The following is a 15,406-nucleotide window of genomic DNA, read 5'->3' on the forward strand; positions in this document are numbered from 1 at the left end:
AATTCTTAAAACTGCATGAAATATCGAAATTTAGTGTCATCTCAAAAATAGAATTTTTTTGAAAATATCAACTTCCTGGGACTTAGAAAAATTTTGATATTTAGTCCCAAAGTCGACTTTTTCAAAAAAATTTTTTGGAGATGACACTAAATCTCGACGTTTCATGCAATTCTAAGCCTTTTGGCATCAAAATTTTTTTTCGATTTCGAAAATTTCAAGTGCTCCCTCCTATGGTGATTTTTCAAGATATATGAAAATTCCACTAAGTGGACTGAGAAGGGTTTTTTTTTTATTTTTAGATTAGCATCACTGTTCTTATACAAATAGGCAACGCAAATGTCAAGCACTAGTTTGGAAAAATGATGCTGACTGTGTGACATAAACACTTAAGCATTCTTTTGTGAACTACTTGAATCAATCTGAATCAATTGGTGTCAAAATTAGTATCTGAAATGATTTAATAAAAGTATGAAATATATTTTCATGAGACTGTTATGAAAGAAGAGAAAGGCATTATCACACCACTAGGTGGATTAAGAAGGGTTTTTATTGAAGTTGCAGAATAAATCATAGTACGATAGTGTCAAACCAGGGGAATAAGATGAATTTGGGTGCAATTGAAGCCCAACTTTGATGGTTTATGAAGAGTTCAAAACAACTAATATTGGTAAGCGGCGTTCAAGTCACCATACGTGAATCGTTCAATCGGTGTAGCATCTCATCAGATCGTTAAGATTGATTGGAAATAGTTTTTCGTTTGCACTCAGTAATTTTATGAACTGAATTTTTAAAAACTGAATATAATAAAACTGGATTTAATAACTGAATTGCAAGAATCACTAAATCTGATGCAGCGAATTAAAAGTAGTCTTAAACTGCAAGTTTACTTTTGTGGAACACAACAATAACATGATCAGTAAAGCAAATGGTTTACTGGGCTTTATTAAATGCTTCAGTTTTAACCCATACTTCAGTTCAGGACCCATATACAATTAAATTATTATACAGTACATAAGTCAGATATATTTTGGAATATTGCAGCCTAGTATGGAACACATATTCACGAAGAACGCACTGAATCGATCCAGAAACAATTTCTTTTACATGCTCGTCGTAAACTAAACTAGACAGCATTTCCACTGCCATCGTATGCAGCACGCTACATGCTGATCGATATACAAACACTTAAAGAACGCCGTAATCTTACAATGCTTTATTTTATCAATGACATTATTTCTTAACGCGTTCAATCAGCTTCACTATTTTCCCAATAATATTTGTATATGCTTGGCCATCAATTACGAACTCGGACATTATTTTTAAAAAGCCACAATACAACAAAATATGCGAAGAATAGTCCAAAAAGTCAATCGAAAAATGCGTCACTAAAGACTGTCCCAGAAAGTATGGACACAACAAAAAACCGCAGCCATTTCGCAATGGTTCAGAATCTGTCAATTGTTATGGCTGCGTCTTGTTGTTTACACTCTTCTCTAACCACTTGTGCAGTTGTTTATTCGTGTTCATTAGTTTGTTTCGAAATGCATGGGCTTTCAGCAGAACAACGTCGAAAAATAGTGTACAAATGGTGCACAGAACGCGGATTGTCACTGAGAAAGATAGCAAAAATGGAAGGAGTAAGTGAAAAAGCCGTGCGAAATGCAATCTGGAAGTTCGGTGAGGATAACACCTTTGAGGATAAACCGAAAACGGGTCGAAGAAAAGGTCCTGCTAACCCTCAGTTGGATGAACGTATACTGAAGGCGTTCGAGCAAAAGAAGGAGGTTTCAGTTCGGGATGTGACCAAAAAAGTGGGCACTTAGAAGTCAAATGTTCTGCGTGCTAAAGAACGTTTGAATCTTCGAACCTATAGGAAGCAGAAACAACCAGAACGTAGTCCGAAACAAGAAGCATCGATCAGGCCGAGGGTTCGAAAGCTGTACAATACGATTCTTGCTGGAAACTGCATAATCATGGACGACGAAACCTATGTGAAACTCGTCTACAAATCCTTGCCGAGACCACAATATCATACGGTTCAAGAAGGGCAAGTGTTAAACCAGTCTGAGACATCGATTGAAGTCGAAAAATTTGGTAAGAAAGCTATGGTCTGGCAAGCAATTTGTATCTGCGGTAAGATTTCGAGACCCTTCATCACCACTGCTTCAAAGAACAGCGAAATATACATCAAGGAATGTTTACAAAAACGACTTCTACCCATGATTCGAAGCCACAAGAATCCCGTTGTCTTCTGGCCAGATCTTGCTTCTTGGCACTACTCGAAATCAACGGTAGAATGGTATACTACCAAAAATGTCACTTTCGTCCCAAAAGACATGAATCCACCAAATTGCCCACAAATTCGACCAATTGAAGAATTTTGGGCATTAACGAAGGCATATATTAGGAAACATGTCTCGGTAGCCCAAACCATTCAACAGTTCGAAAAAGATCGGAAAAAAGTGTCAAAACTTGTCGCCAAGAAGTCTGTACGGAATTTAATGAGGAACGTTCGCAAGAAGGTGCGCCAGCTAGTCTACAATGGCTAAGTAGCAAATGTTGAGAATAATATTCTGTTGTTGTATTCTAATTTTTTTTCGGTTTTTTAACGATATCAAACTAACTGGAGATTATAAGAGGAGAAAGAATATGAAATCATAGAGCCATAGTACTCAAGGAAGAGCAAGGATGTGAAGAATAAAGTGCGGAAAAGTGAGACGTGACAAGGGTCATTTAAGTAAGCAGAAGGCTTCTCGTATCTAAACTTTTATCTTCTACCAGACGAGTCGAACTTAGGCATCTTAGCGATACGAGTTATCCGAGTCTCTGATATGTCAGAAAGTAAAGGCAAAGGTCGTTTGCGTTTCTAATATTATCAGTATATCGAATAAAATTTGATTATCTAACACTTGTGAATTATTTACAGCGAAATCAAAGTGCGTCCATACTTTTTGGAACAGTCTTTATAATAAATTTTGTAATCATCTTGACCTTACTATGTCAAAAAATCAAATTATAACATACTTTATCGTAGAAATAATGCGTACTATAAGTAAACATTGTAAATTATGCATATGTAGTCTATATTTGCTTAACGAAACAAATAAAAAAATCAAATTGTGATTGTCAAATGTTGTGCAGCAAATCACCAACTTTACCATGTCATAAAAGTTCAGCATAAATATTCACACCATCAAGTCAAATGAAAGGAATGTGAAAATTGAGAAACTTATCAAATAACCTTGCTTTGGTTCCGTTTTCAAATGATGTATTTACGTTTCGTCTCGTACTCATTAGTGCATAGCAGTTAAGGTTAAACTGTGATGTCACCTAGCAGCTCGTAAAGTTTCGGCTGTATGCAGAACACTTTTTTGTTTTTCACCGAAAAATACCGACCTGTCTATCGATCCGACTGACCTGCAGAACAAAAACGTGGCTTCAATTTGGTTAGCCTAATGTTGTGCGATCGTTTCTAGTAAAGCTCGGATATAGCGTTAAAAGGATTTTTTTTTCTTTAGATTCGATGATTGAATCGATCCAGTTTTTGTTCATTTCATAATTTTCGAAGGGCTGCTCGGAACAAATGGTAATCGGATGGGCAATGTTGGCTGAATAAGGCGAATGGGACAGAACTTTCTTTTTCAGCTATTGAAATTTCGAAATATGTGGTGACTTTCGAATCATGCATTGAAAGGAAGCAAAACTGCTTTGTTGTAACGATGGTTCGGATAATTTGCCAACCTCAGAACTGATCATCTAAAATTTCCCCGTATAATCCTCAGGGGTGAGCGGTCAAGGAGTGATCGGTCAAGCTTAAAACTCACGCTCAAGCTCGTCCTTCATAATTTACAAAAAGCTTACAGATTTTCATTTGATAATTACTGAAAGGGGAACTTTATTCCTAGAACGTATTTATATTTTCCGTTCGATTGAATTAATCGCTGTTGAGAGCTACGATAAACTATTGTCGCACAGCTGCATCCAGCTCGCGAAAGTTTTTTTTTCCTTTGTGTCTGTTTTCTAAATACTTTAAAAAATTAAAGCACTATCCTGCTTGAACCAATGAAGGTTTTTTTACTGGCATGCAGAAATACCATGACCAAGTTCTGCTCGACATATCACCACTGTGCCCAATATTGAGCAGCACTGCGTTGACCCACTCATCTCACTGCCACCTGACTGCTCGAGTAATAATGCTCTCGTAAATCGACCCGATTTCATTCATTTTCCATTTAACTGCAGCTATTTTTTTCCTCCAACCCAATGGATCAAGAGTACTAGGGCAAGTGAGCAAACGCGAAACCGCTGGCAACCGACCGATGTACCATCTCATTACGTAAGCTTTCATGATGACGATTTTCATTCCGGGTTTTCGAAACCCTGAAATTCGAGTGAAATTAAATGAGGACGCACTGCTTGTGTGATGGGCGTACTTTTTCTTCCGTAAACGGTACTAATGATGATTGCCGCTGAGGTGGTACTTTCAATTACGGTGAATGTTGTTTACCTTAGATCCTTTTTTCCCAAGGAAAATAAACAATTCCCATTCTGGAAAGGCGGGAAAAAGGAAATAAAATTTATCTTTTCAAGAAGTTCGAATCAACGGTTAGGCCTTGGTAAAGTCGATAAAGCTCCCTGTCAGTAAACAGTTTAGTCGTGTACATGAGACCTGAAAAAGCTGGCTCGCAAATATTACCAAAATAGTCAGACCCTTTTCTGTCGGCACGTGAATACACAACTTTTTGTCACTTTACAACCTTCCTACGTCTACGTTCTCTGCGAGGCAGATTCCAAGCCACGCGGCTTTAGCGCAATCCCGAAGGCTTCTCGGAGTGCGGGTGACAATCGTCAGGTATTACATGGCATCCGAGGGACTAGGCTGGATGAAGAGCCACTCACACCACGGTTGCCGAGACGAGTTCGAAACAGTTCGGCTGTCATTGAGTTGAACCGGAAATTGTTACCTTTTGGCTTGAATCGGAAACTTGCGTCCTGTTTGGTTTGACGACGAATTGGATTGTGTGCTGCGCTGCGGGAGGTCTCGGAATCCAGGAGAAAAAAAGCAGGTCTGCAGGCGCAAAGTTTTTACCGTTTCCTATAGGTACTGACACCACTGGCAGGTCTTCGCAATGACGAAGGTTAACTTTGTTCCTTTTTTTTTGTTTTGGCCCGACAAAGGGCCGTTAAAACTTTGCTGCATACTTGTGGAAAAGGTGAAGCGATTCGCACTTCCGGATAGCAGCAATTGATGGTACATTTCAGTATTTAAATTAATTTCGTAACACTAGTTCTTTGTGTGCAGAGGAAGGTAGGCGAAACGCCCGGAAAGGGGAACCTCCAGGACAACCAACGTGAACGAGACAGTTTGAGCCAGGTCAGGAGAGAATTTCGTCTCTGGAATGTCAGCTGAAGGTGGTTGAGTGGGTAATGGAATTCCGATCTTAAAGCACAGGCAGCGTGAAAGTGACTGCGCTTCGTTTGAAGATGTTTAACTTTAGTTCGCAAAGGTTGCAAGTTTTGTAAAGATTCTAGACTTGTGGAAACCGTCCACGGAGTTAGAAGATTTAGGTGCCACAGAAACCGAATTTTCCAAGGTTAAGAAACAATTGGATAAGTGACGTAACCGCCAAAGTGTATGGCTGAATGATGGCTCAATCGATTCAGATAATCTCGTTCGGAACCCATAACGAGGCTATGGATCCAGTGTGAATAGGTATTGGTGGACACTTTTCGCTCTGGATGTACAACCGAATAGGTGAAGTAACCGAAAATCCGTCTTTTTTCTATCCGCACGATTTTCTCAATTGTGACTCCACCGATTTCTACGTATTTGGATTGAAAGCTGCAAATGATCAAGTTCGAATGTGCTATTAATGATAGTTTCAGTGTCAGCATTAATCTAAAAAAGTCTTGGATCTACCAAAATTAATATCAATAGTGATAACTGGACGCGAAAAAATTGATTTAATGTTAGCATTAAAAAAAATGGACAAAAATCATCTTCACTCGTTCTGACGAAACTACCCATGCAGCATAAAGCATAGTAACCCATGAGTCAGCAGACAAAGTTTGACGTTCAGAAGAGCACAGTTTTGTCGCGAAGGCTGAGGAAGCATTGATAAATAAAGCAAAGAAAGAACTCGAAAACATGCATGTAGGCTTGCAGGGTAGGTTTTGTCCACCATGGCGAATGTTAACTGCTGGAAAACCGTTTGCAGGGGCGTAGATTTTTTTGCATGTAAACTTAAATAATTATCTTCCATGGAAAAATTATCAAAAGCAATTATCTGTCTCAAATATTCTTTTATTACCATCCGAAAAAAACTTTCTAATGCAAACTTTATCTTAAAACCATTCTAATGAAATAGTAATGTTGAGTACTTAAAACGATGGTAATTTGTTACATTTTAAGTGAAAAACAAGAAAAAATTTATTCCGATTAGGTTGAAAGATATCCAACCCGTTGTCAAGATACCACTGCAGCACTGTAGTGCGCTGTAGTGACAGCTTGCCAAATCAGGCCAAAATCTTACAGCTCCATTGTGAGCTTTAATGTACAGAAGAATACGCTTTATCAGATACTGTACATTTGATAGTTCTTAGACATGGTTTTGAAGTGGGTACGTCTCACTTTACTATTTGCCTATTCAAAATTCGCCCCGTGGAAGAATGGATAGAAATTATTCGTGAATATCTCGAACTGTACTAAACAAAACAAAATAAGTCAATCTCCATGCCATCAGAAATATGATCAGCAATTTATGATTATACTTTCAACAGTGAGTGATAAAGACTGTCCCAGAAAATATGGACGCACTTTGATTTCGCTGTAAACAATTCACAAGTATTAGATATTCAAATTTTATTCGATATACTGATAATATTAGACTACAACAACAGAATATTATTCTCAACATTTGCTACTTAGCCATTGTAGACTAGCTGGCGCACCTTCTTGCGAACGTTCCTCATTAAATTCCGTACAGACTTCTTGGCGACAAGTTTTGACACTTTTTTCCAATCTTTTTCGAACTGTTGAATGGTTTCGGCTGCCGAGACATGTTTCCTAAGATGTGCCTTCGTTAATGCCCAAAATTCCTAAATTGATCGAAGTTGTGGGCAATTTGGTGGATTCATGTCTTTTGGGACGAAAGTGACATTTTTGGTAGTATATCATTCTACCGTTGATTTCGAGTAGTGGCAAGAAACAAGATCTAGCCAGAAGACAACAGGATCCTTGTGGCTTCGAATCATGGGTAGAATTCGTTTGTGTAAACATTCCTTGATGTATATTTCGCTGTTCATTGAAGCAGTTGTGATGAATGGTTTCGAAATCTTACCGCAGCTACAAATTGCTTGCGAGACCATAGCTTTCTTATCAAATTTTTCGACTTCAATCGATGTCTCGAACTGGTTCAACACTTGCCCTTCTCGCACCGTATAATATTGTGGTCCCGGCAAGGATTTGTAATCGAGTTTCACCTAGGTTTCGTCGTCCATGATTATGCAGTTCAAATTTCCAGCAAGAATCGTATTGTACAGCTTTCGAACCCTCGGCCTGATCGATGCTTCTTGTTTCTGACTACGTTTTGGTTGTTTCTGCTTCTTATAGGTTCGAAGATTCAAACGTTCTTTAACACGAAGAACATTTGACCTCGAAGTGCCCACTTTTTTGGCCACATCCCGAACTGAAATCTCCTTCTTTTGCTCGAACGCCTTCAGTATACGTTTATCCAACTGAGGGTTAGCAGGACCTTTTTTCCGACCCGTTTTCTATTTATCCTCAATGGTGTTATCCTCGCCGAACTTTCTGATTGCATTTCTCACGGCTTTTTCACTAACTCCTTCCATTTTTGCTATCTTTCTCAGTGGGAGTCCCCGTTCTGTGCACCATTTGTACATAATTTTTCGACCTTGTTCTGCTGAAAGTCCACGCATTTCGAAACAAACTAATGAAAACGAATAAACACCTGACAAGTGGTTAGAGAAGAGTGTAAAAAACAGGACGCAGCCATTAAAATTGACAGATTCTGAACCATTGCGAAATGGCAGCGGTTTTTGTTTGCGTCCATACTTTCTGGGACAGTCTTTAACATAAAAACCTGTATTAATCCACCCAGTGGCGTAATGACGCCTTTCTCATTTTTATTGTCTCCTGTATATTACAGCAGAAATTTCCAAAATACCACAATTTAAAAAAGTTTAGATAATATTTTTGAAGATTTCTGTTGAAAAATACTGCTACATTTATATACTACATTGGAATTTAAGTTAGTGAAAAACTATTTAATCATATTTAAGAAAGTGAGGTGAGCTACATTTTTGGGTGACAGAAGTATTTTGGCCCACTTTGTAAAAATATCCATCAAATGTTGTAATATCTTCGGAAAACCCTTCCGCAATAGGGAATTTAATGTGATTAACATCAAACTGATGCAACATGGATTGCTTAACTTTGATTAAATCTATAAAGTTTGATAGGTGAGCCTGTTACCCTATTACATTTGATTACTATTTTGGTACTGGCAACCAAAAGCTGGATGTCGGTATAAGTTTAATTTAACATTCGGTTCATTCAACCATACACTAATATGACCTACAAATTTATTAACGATTATCTAAGATCTAACATTTGAATTTTTGGAAAATAAATGTACCGGTAGTCGGACTTGAATAAAATTCAGCAGATCTTGTATGGGATTATCAAATTAACAGACTCTCATGGTCGGCAAACTAAAATAATTAACTAGCAAATATAAAAAGGTAGCTTATGGAAAAAAAATTCTTGAAACTGATAGTTTTCCACTAAGCACTCTACCTCCAGAAGCAGGGGTTGAAAGTTGTAATATTCTTATGGTATCTTAGGACCTTTCATTTGAACCTGTAATTCTGAACCGGAAGTCGGATCCAAATGAAATTCATGAACTTTGTATGGGGCCATGAGACCTTTCATTTAAATCTAAGTTTGTGAAAATCGATTTAGCCATCTCCGAGAAATATGAGTGACATTATTTTCACAATTTTGGTGCATATCACTCTGTAGTTCCGGAACCGGAACTCGGATCATAATGCAATTCAAGAACTTTGTATGAGGCCATGAGACACACCTTGGACGGTTCAAAAGTCAATTTTTACAGTGATTGCATAGCCTCTCTATATGAGAAAAACAAAAACTCAAAAATTAGGTTTTCTCAAACTTTTTTAAACAATATGAGGAACTCATCATGCATGCTTACCTTTCTCGCACTCGGTTTCAAGGTAGGCAGGCGCGATGTTCTACTGTCGGGTCGAGGAGTTACCTTCAACTAACAGAAGCAGGGAATTGAATTTTGAAAATTTCCTAGAACTAAATTCTCAAACTATATTCGGATCCAGAATCCTGAATTTAATTTCAGGATATGAATTTCATTGCAGACTTCAGTTTCAGACATAGATTCAGAATTAAGAACTATGGCTCTGAAACTGAATCCTAACTCTGGAGTCTTTTGATTTTAAGATTTTGGAGCTGAGTTTAGTTCCTTATTTCATATTCGGAATTCTAATCGAGAATTCTGTTTTAGGATTTCAATAACAGAATCCACAAACAAACTTGGAACTAACCTTTAGATCTGAGCTCCAAACCTGAATTTTAGAACTGACCTCTGCTGCATCAGCATTTAATTTCCGCATTCAGTTCCAGAATTTAATTCCTGAATTCAGTTTCAAAATTGAATTCCTAAATTCAGCTTTAGCATTTATGTCCATACCTCAGAACTTCCATGTTTGAACTAAATTCGGGAAATGTATTTTGGAGCTAAATTTTGGGAAATCAATTCAGTTTCTTTATTAATGACTAAATTTGGAACCTCGAATCCCAGATTTCGAATTCAAATTAAGACTCTAGTTTCAGAATACAGTCCTGGTTCAGAATTTTAAATCTGGTGTGTATAAATAAATGTTTCTCTATATTCGAATGTATAGGAAGCATGTTGGTTTAATTCGTATTCACGTTCTTCCGTTATGTCTGTGACATTACCCACTCGCCTATTTTCTCACAAAAACTTGTTTCATCAGCTGCTGCAAATACCTTGCCAAACCATGAGATTGTGAGATGAGCCAAAACAGTCTTCAGCATAATTCTACATAGTTTACACGTAGTTTGCATCGTCACCTCAATAGACGATTTGAAATTTATATCACACCGCCCTCCCAACTACGGTTCTAAAGTCGGTTTTCGCAATGATTTCATAAACTCTCTATATGAGAAAGACAAACTGATTTTCGTACTTTAAAAAACTTTTTTTGGGAGGTAAAAGTCGGATGAATATTTTGGGGCTAGTGCTCCTTCCGATTGCACCGTGAAGTAGTGGTTTCGATTCTGCACATGAAAAAGATATTCTAAGCTTCTGAGTCTTGAGTATGCATTCAGGATTAAAAAGACAAACGCGAGCACACTTCGGAAGCCTTTTTCGGCTGTAGTGATTAGATTCGGTTGGATTTTTCGTGTCGGTTGCAAATTGTTGACGGAATCCGGATCGATTATTGTACGCCAGAGAATAGAAAGAATACCCGAAAACGGACTAACGTCGGCACAAGTGTTCCAAAGCGGTCTAGGGAGACTGAATATGATGGAAAGGTCATGAAGTCATGTTCATGGTATTATTTTCGTTTACTACCACAAAGACAGAACAACACAATCGACAGCATCGCACTTGAAAGCAGTGTTCCGGTGTTCTTCAATAGGCAGGTGCTCTTATGAACCAAAATATTCCGCAAATTAGATGAGTATTACTAAAGTGGCCGCAAATTAGATGAGTATTACTAACTTCCTGGGTAGATCATTCTGGAGAGCGGACTTTTCTTCGAAGCTCAGTTCATCGCATACAATGCGGCAATAGAGTATTAGACAGCTACTAAAAAAAAGGCGCACGGGTAATGTTAGAGACATAACTGGATGTCGTGAATACAAAAACAACTGACAAGTTCCTTAACACTTCCGAACATCAATTAGTTGATCAATTGTAAGAATTATGCAAGCATTCCCCTTTTCCACATTTTTCGCAAAAACAAAGAAGGCTTCACTTTATCTCGATTACTGTGAATTTCACACAGCGAAAAGTGCAAAAATCTAACCCAATTGTTCTTGATTTGCACTAAACCGAGGATATTCACCTTCGATTTGCGAACAAGAAATCCTAATAGTTCTTTAGAAAACTTTTAGAGCCATTAGAACGGCTGATTTTGTGTAATGCTCTTCATCGTTGCTTTTTCACCAATGCAAATGACTGGCAGCTGTGACGTAATCGCTTTTGTCGGAGGCGAAACTAGCTTTGCAAACGACACAAAATACATCTGCTCGCAGTGGCGATAGAATCCAAACTGATCCAATTTTTGTTGAGAGGTTTGTTTTTACCTGATTTCGTTGGTAGCTTTTTCAATAATAGGCGGTCCTAACGGCTATAAAAATAGTAGCATATAGAATTTTAATTTCGATTATTTATTACTATCAGAATGCTGTACGGGATTCATTCCTGCCTTTCAGAAGGACCAAATTGTGGAACTCACTACGATATTAAGCACTGTTCGGAACATTTTCTCGAACGATTTGTTGTACAGCAGCAGATATTTTGTTCTCTTTCTCAGAACGCGTTCTGATTGGCTGGTCGATTCTATTGGTAGTTAAATTATATAAATCCTTTCACAGATCACTGAACTATGAGCTTTAAAAATACGAGAAAGGCTAACGCGCCTCATGAATTATCCTCTTTGAAACTCGTTTATTTTCAGAAAAGTTTAATTTTGAGTTATTTAAGATTATGTCACACAACTGAATATTTTATCATGAAATTGTGATTATATTTCCAATGGCATGTAGCAAAAATTATGTTGATTCGTTAGATACAACAAGAGATATTCACGATAAAAAACTTATCACTCTCTCAGAGGGTAAATTTTGAAAAGGCACCCCATAGTAAAGTAAGTCGTATCCACGACAAAAATTCCTGTTGATCATGGTCACTTCTAATGACGAATTGAAATTTTTAATACTCGTCACCCCGCATTTCCAGACTCGGAAGTTGGATCTCGATGAAATTAAAAAGGATCGCCAGATTCGAATTGAATTTTTTGAGACCAATAATCAACCAAATTTGCACACTAGAAAAGCTTACTGAATAGTATTTGCTCCTTTTTGAATCGTCACTTATAAAACACATTCTTGAAATTTATGGTTTTAACACCCGTTACTCGATGATTCCAGAACAGAAGGTTGAATTCGGACTGTGGGACAATATGATAAGAGAAATGTAAAAATCGATCTCTTCTCTTTAACACATAAAACTTCTTGCTCTGATCCCCCACACTCCCATTCAAAATGTGAGACTTTTTACCAAAATTGCAAATAACATTCTATGTGAATTCGGAAATTCTTTCTAATTGATTTGTAATTTTGAATCTGCACTCACGCTTCCAAGAAACAAAAGGTATTAAAGGCACACTTATAACTAGATCCACAAATAATCATCGATTGAATGCCTCTCCCGAAACGAAATCCTTGGTACGGGCCTGTGTATTACGTATGCGATTAGAGAGATTCATACCTTCTTACTTGTATTTTTTTGGTGTATCATAGTGCCAAATTCCAATTGCTGATCACATACAAGGTTCAACTGACCACCTGGCAATACTATCTCAATTTAACTCACTTAAGTGCAACCCTCTTGGTCAAATTGTTGTGGTTAGTATGAGGTAATAAAAAAAATGTGCTGCAAAGAATTCATAACATATTTTTGAAAATGATTTGCTGAGTAATTTTATACCATATGTAAATTCTAACATAAATGAATGTTATTTTCAATTGCTTCGATTTGTTCTATAAATTATCAAAAACCTTGATGTTGAAGCTCTTTACTTTGCTTCGCTGAATTCTGAAGGTAAGTGATATCTTGCTGATAAGAAACACATCACACTGACAAAGCTGAACAATCACTGAATAATGACCTAGTTTCAAATTTAGTACAGTAATATTTGTATTATTGCTTATATTAACGTTGATGAAAATGAAGTTCTCAACAATTTTCCATAATTAACGAAGATTTTATAATTAATTTCATCATTTCAAATTCAATACAGACTAATCGAATTGATCTGCCAACAATCCACACTAAATCACATTCTTCAGTTGAAAAACGTATCATTTGTTCAACTCGAAACTATTGGAAAGACAATGGAAAACGACTCCGACATTTATTATGATTCTGATCACGCTTTCTATGAATTAATTTCGAACGAAAATCATCTGAGCAGCGATTAGATAATCAGTAGAACAATTCTCAATTTTCTTATACTTACACAGAATCGATCCGGCTGCTGCTGCTGAAATGTTATTCAAAGTTGAAAACTGCACCGAAACGTGCTGCCTTCAAAGGGAACAGCTGAAAACGCAGCATCGCTTCACAGACTCTACTAAGCTACCCTGGCAACTATTTATCTGCTGTTTGAAAATTTTCCCAATTTCACACTCCCGATACGCTGTTATTCTGCTTATGCCGTATTTCACAATCGATATGAACTTTCCCGCACAGTTTTCACTGCCACACAGGCGCGCACACACAGACACATTCACTTGATTTCAGCCCTCCAACGGCACCCACACCGACCCCACAACTAGTTGCTAGAACTTTCGGCTTAAGCTCGGCACTGAATCATGTTCACTGAAAACTCATAAATCACAACCGATTTCCGGGTTACGATCCGCCACGTTTTGTTCCCTTGACCGTCAGCTACGGCCGGTTTCGATGGATGCAGTCCGTGCAGTCTGGGAGGGGGTAGAGCCCAACGAAATGACAACCTTTTCACTCAAAATATCCAGAATCGTATTTTACAGCTTAATAGACGATACGCAAATTAATGTTTCCCGCAAATTGCACCGTCGATATAAAGTTCCCGCTCTCATCAGTGTGTCATCATCATCAGCCGCCGTTCCTCAGGTTGTTCGACGAGCGCATAATCACATCACTCATGCTGCCATAAGCACGAGCATACACACACACACGTGCCAAGCACACACCCTCGCACACACACACAGATTCTCCGGTGCCAGGTTCAGAGTTGTTCTTTTGCTGCTCTTTTGCCAGCCTCTACGACGATCCTTCGCTTGCAATCTTTAATCAGATTATGTTTTCATTATCGAATTAATTATTCACCCTCTGTGCGGCACACACACACACAGCCACCCACACATCCACACGTAATCCGGATGAAATCACCCAAACAATAGCAGTCGGGGCTCGGATGTTCAATCCTCTGGTCACGTCCTAGGACTGAAACGGACATTACCGTCACGCTTGAAACCAGAAGTCGGCTCCGGTGAATGGTCACGTCATGTCGTAAGACCACCGGCGCTACCACGAAATGACACCGAGTGACAGCGATCTGTCTGTTAGCTTTCACAACTTTCCTGTCCACCTATCACAGATTATAGTCCGACCTCGGTTTCGCCTGCTTAGACATCAATCTGTAACTCACCATCACCAAAGACGGGGCGAATAATTGATAACACTATAGCTTACTTCGATTCGGAAAAAAAAACTTTTCCCCGTGACAATCAGTATCAATTTCAGGGGATGAACGTTCCTCCGTCGAACACAACGCTCGAAGTAGTGGAAACAAGCTTTTTACTTCGTTCCGTGCGCGCACCGTACGACCGATCAGCAAACCTCCGACCTCGATTTTGTTTCCGATCCGGCGAACGACATTCGTCCCGCGTGAAGGCGTCACAAGAACTAACCTGGCCGCTGGTCGTTCGGGCGCGTAGGTTAAGGTTCCTGTCTTCGTTGTGCTCCAACGGCAGCATCACATTCCACCATACGAACCCCACGGCAGCAGCTTCCGACTCGGTGTTGATTTGGACCGAGCGCCTGCCAAGCGAGTCCTGCTTTCGGGTGCCGTAACGGTGTTCGGGTCTTTCGGATTTCCGCGAGTGCGGTCGCTCACGGATGGAAACGGATTCGCCTTGGTGCAGCATGACTGCCCGGAGGTGGTGGGCATGCGCCGGCTACCGAAATTCTACTCCCGGGAAAGGATAAACACATCGGTGCTCACGACCCGAATCGGGGATGCGTTTTCCTGAGTTACCGGTGGTGAGAGCCCCACCGAAAATGTGCTGGAGTGGTGCCAGTGGAACAACAAAATGAGAAATGCTTCAATCTTCATTCAATTTTTTCAAGTTTACCGTGAATAAAAACTAATAATAGTCACATGCTCGATTTCTATTAATTACTAGCTAAACCACCCGTCTTTGCTCGGGAATGCTTCCTACGTGCCAGACTGGAAAAAGAAACGATGAAAGAAAAATCTAAAAAAAAACAACTTTCGAAAAATAATTTTTACTTCAGAGACAGCATTTACAACGCAAGAAATCATTCCG

At 38.7% G+C, this 15,406-nt stretch overlaps 1 protein-coding gene across 2 annotated transcripts in view; it reads right to left on the bottom strand.

The window, feature by feature from the left end:
- LOC131431260 (lachesin) overlaps positions 1-14,843 on the bottom strand; it is a 534,183-nt gene extending 519,340 nt beyond the window's left edge. The window contains exons 1-2 of one of the 2 annotated variants that reach the window (XM_058596868.1): positions 14,506-14,843; positions 13,330-13,864 (exon numbers count right to left, since the gene is read on the bottom strand). The gene's annotated coding sequence lies outside the window, so the exon portion shown is untranslated. Of the gene's footprint in view, positions 1-13,329; positions 14,142-14,505 lie in introns of both variants that reach the window. The other variant, XM_058596866.1, reaches the window with a different exon arrangement.
- Between the last annotated feature and the right edge of the window lie 563 nt (positions 14,844-15,406).

Source organism: Malaya genurostris, chromosome 2 (genome assembly GCF_030247185.1).
Source record: "Malaya genurostris strain Urasoe2022 chromosome 2, Malgen_1.1, whole genome shotgun sequence".
NCBI classification, from domain to species: Eukaryota; Metazoa; Arthropoda; class Insecta; order Diptera; family Culicidae; genus Malaya; species Malaya genurostris.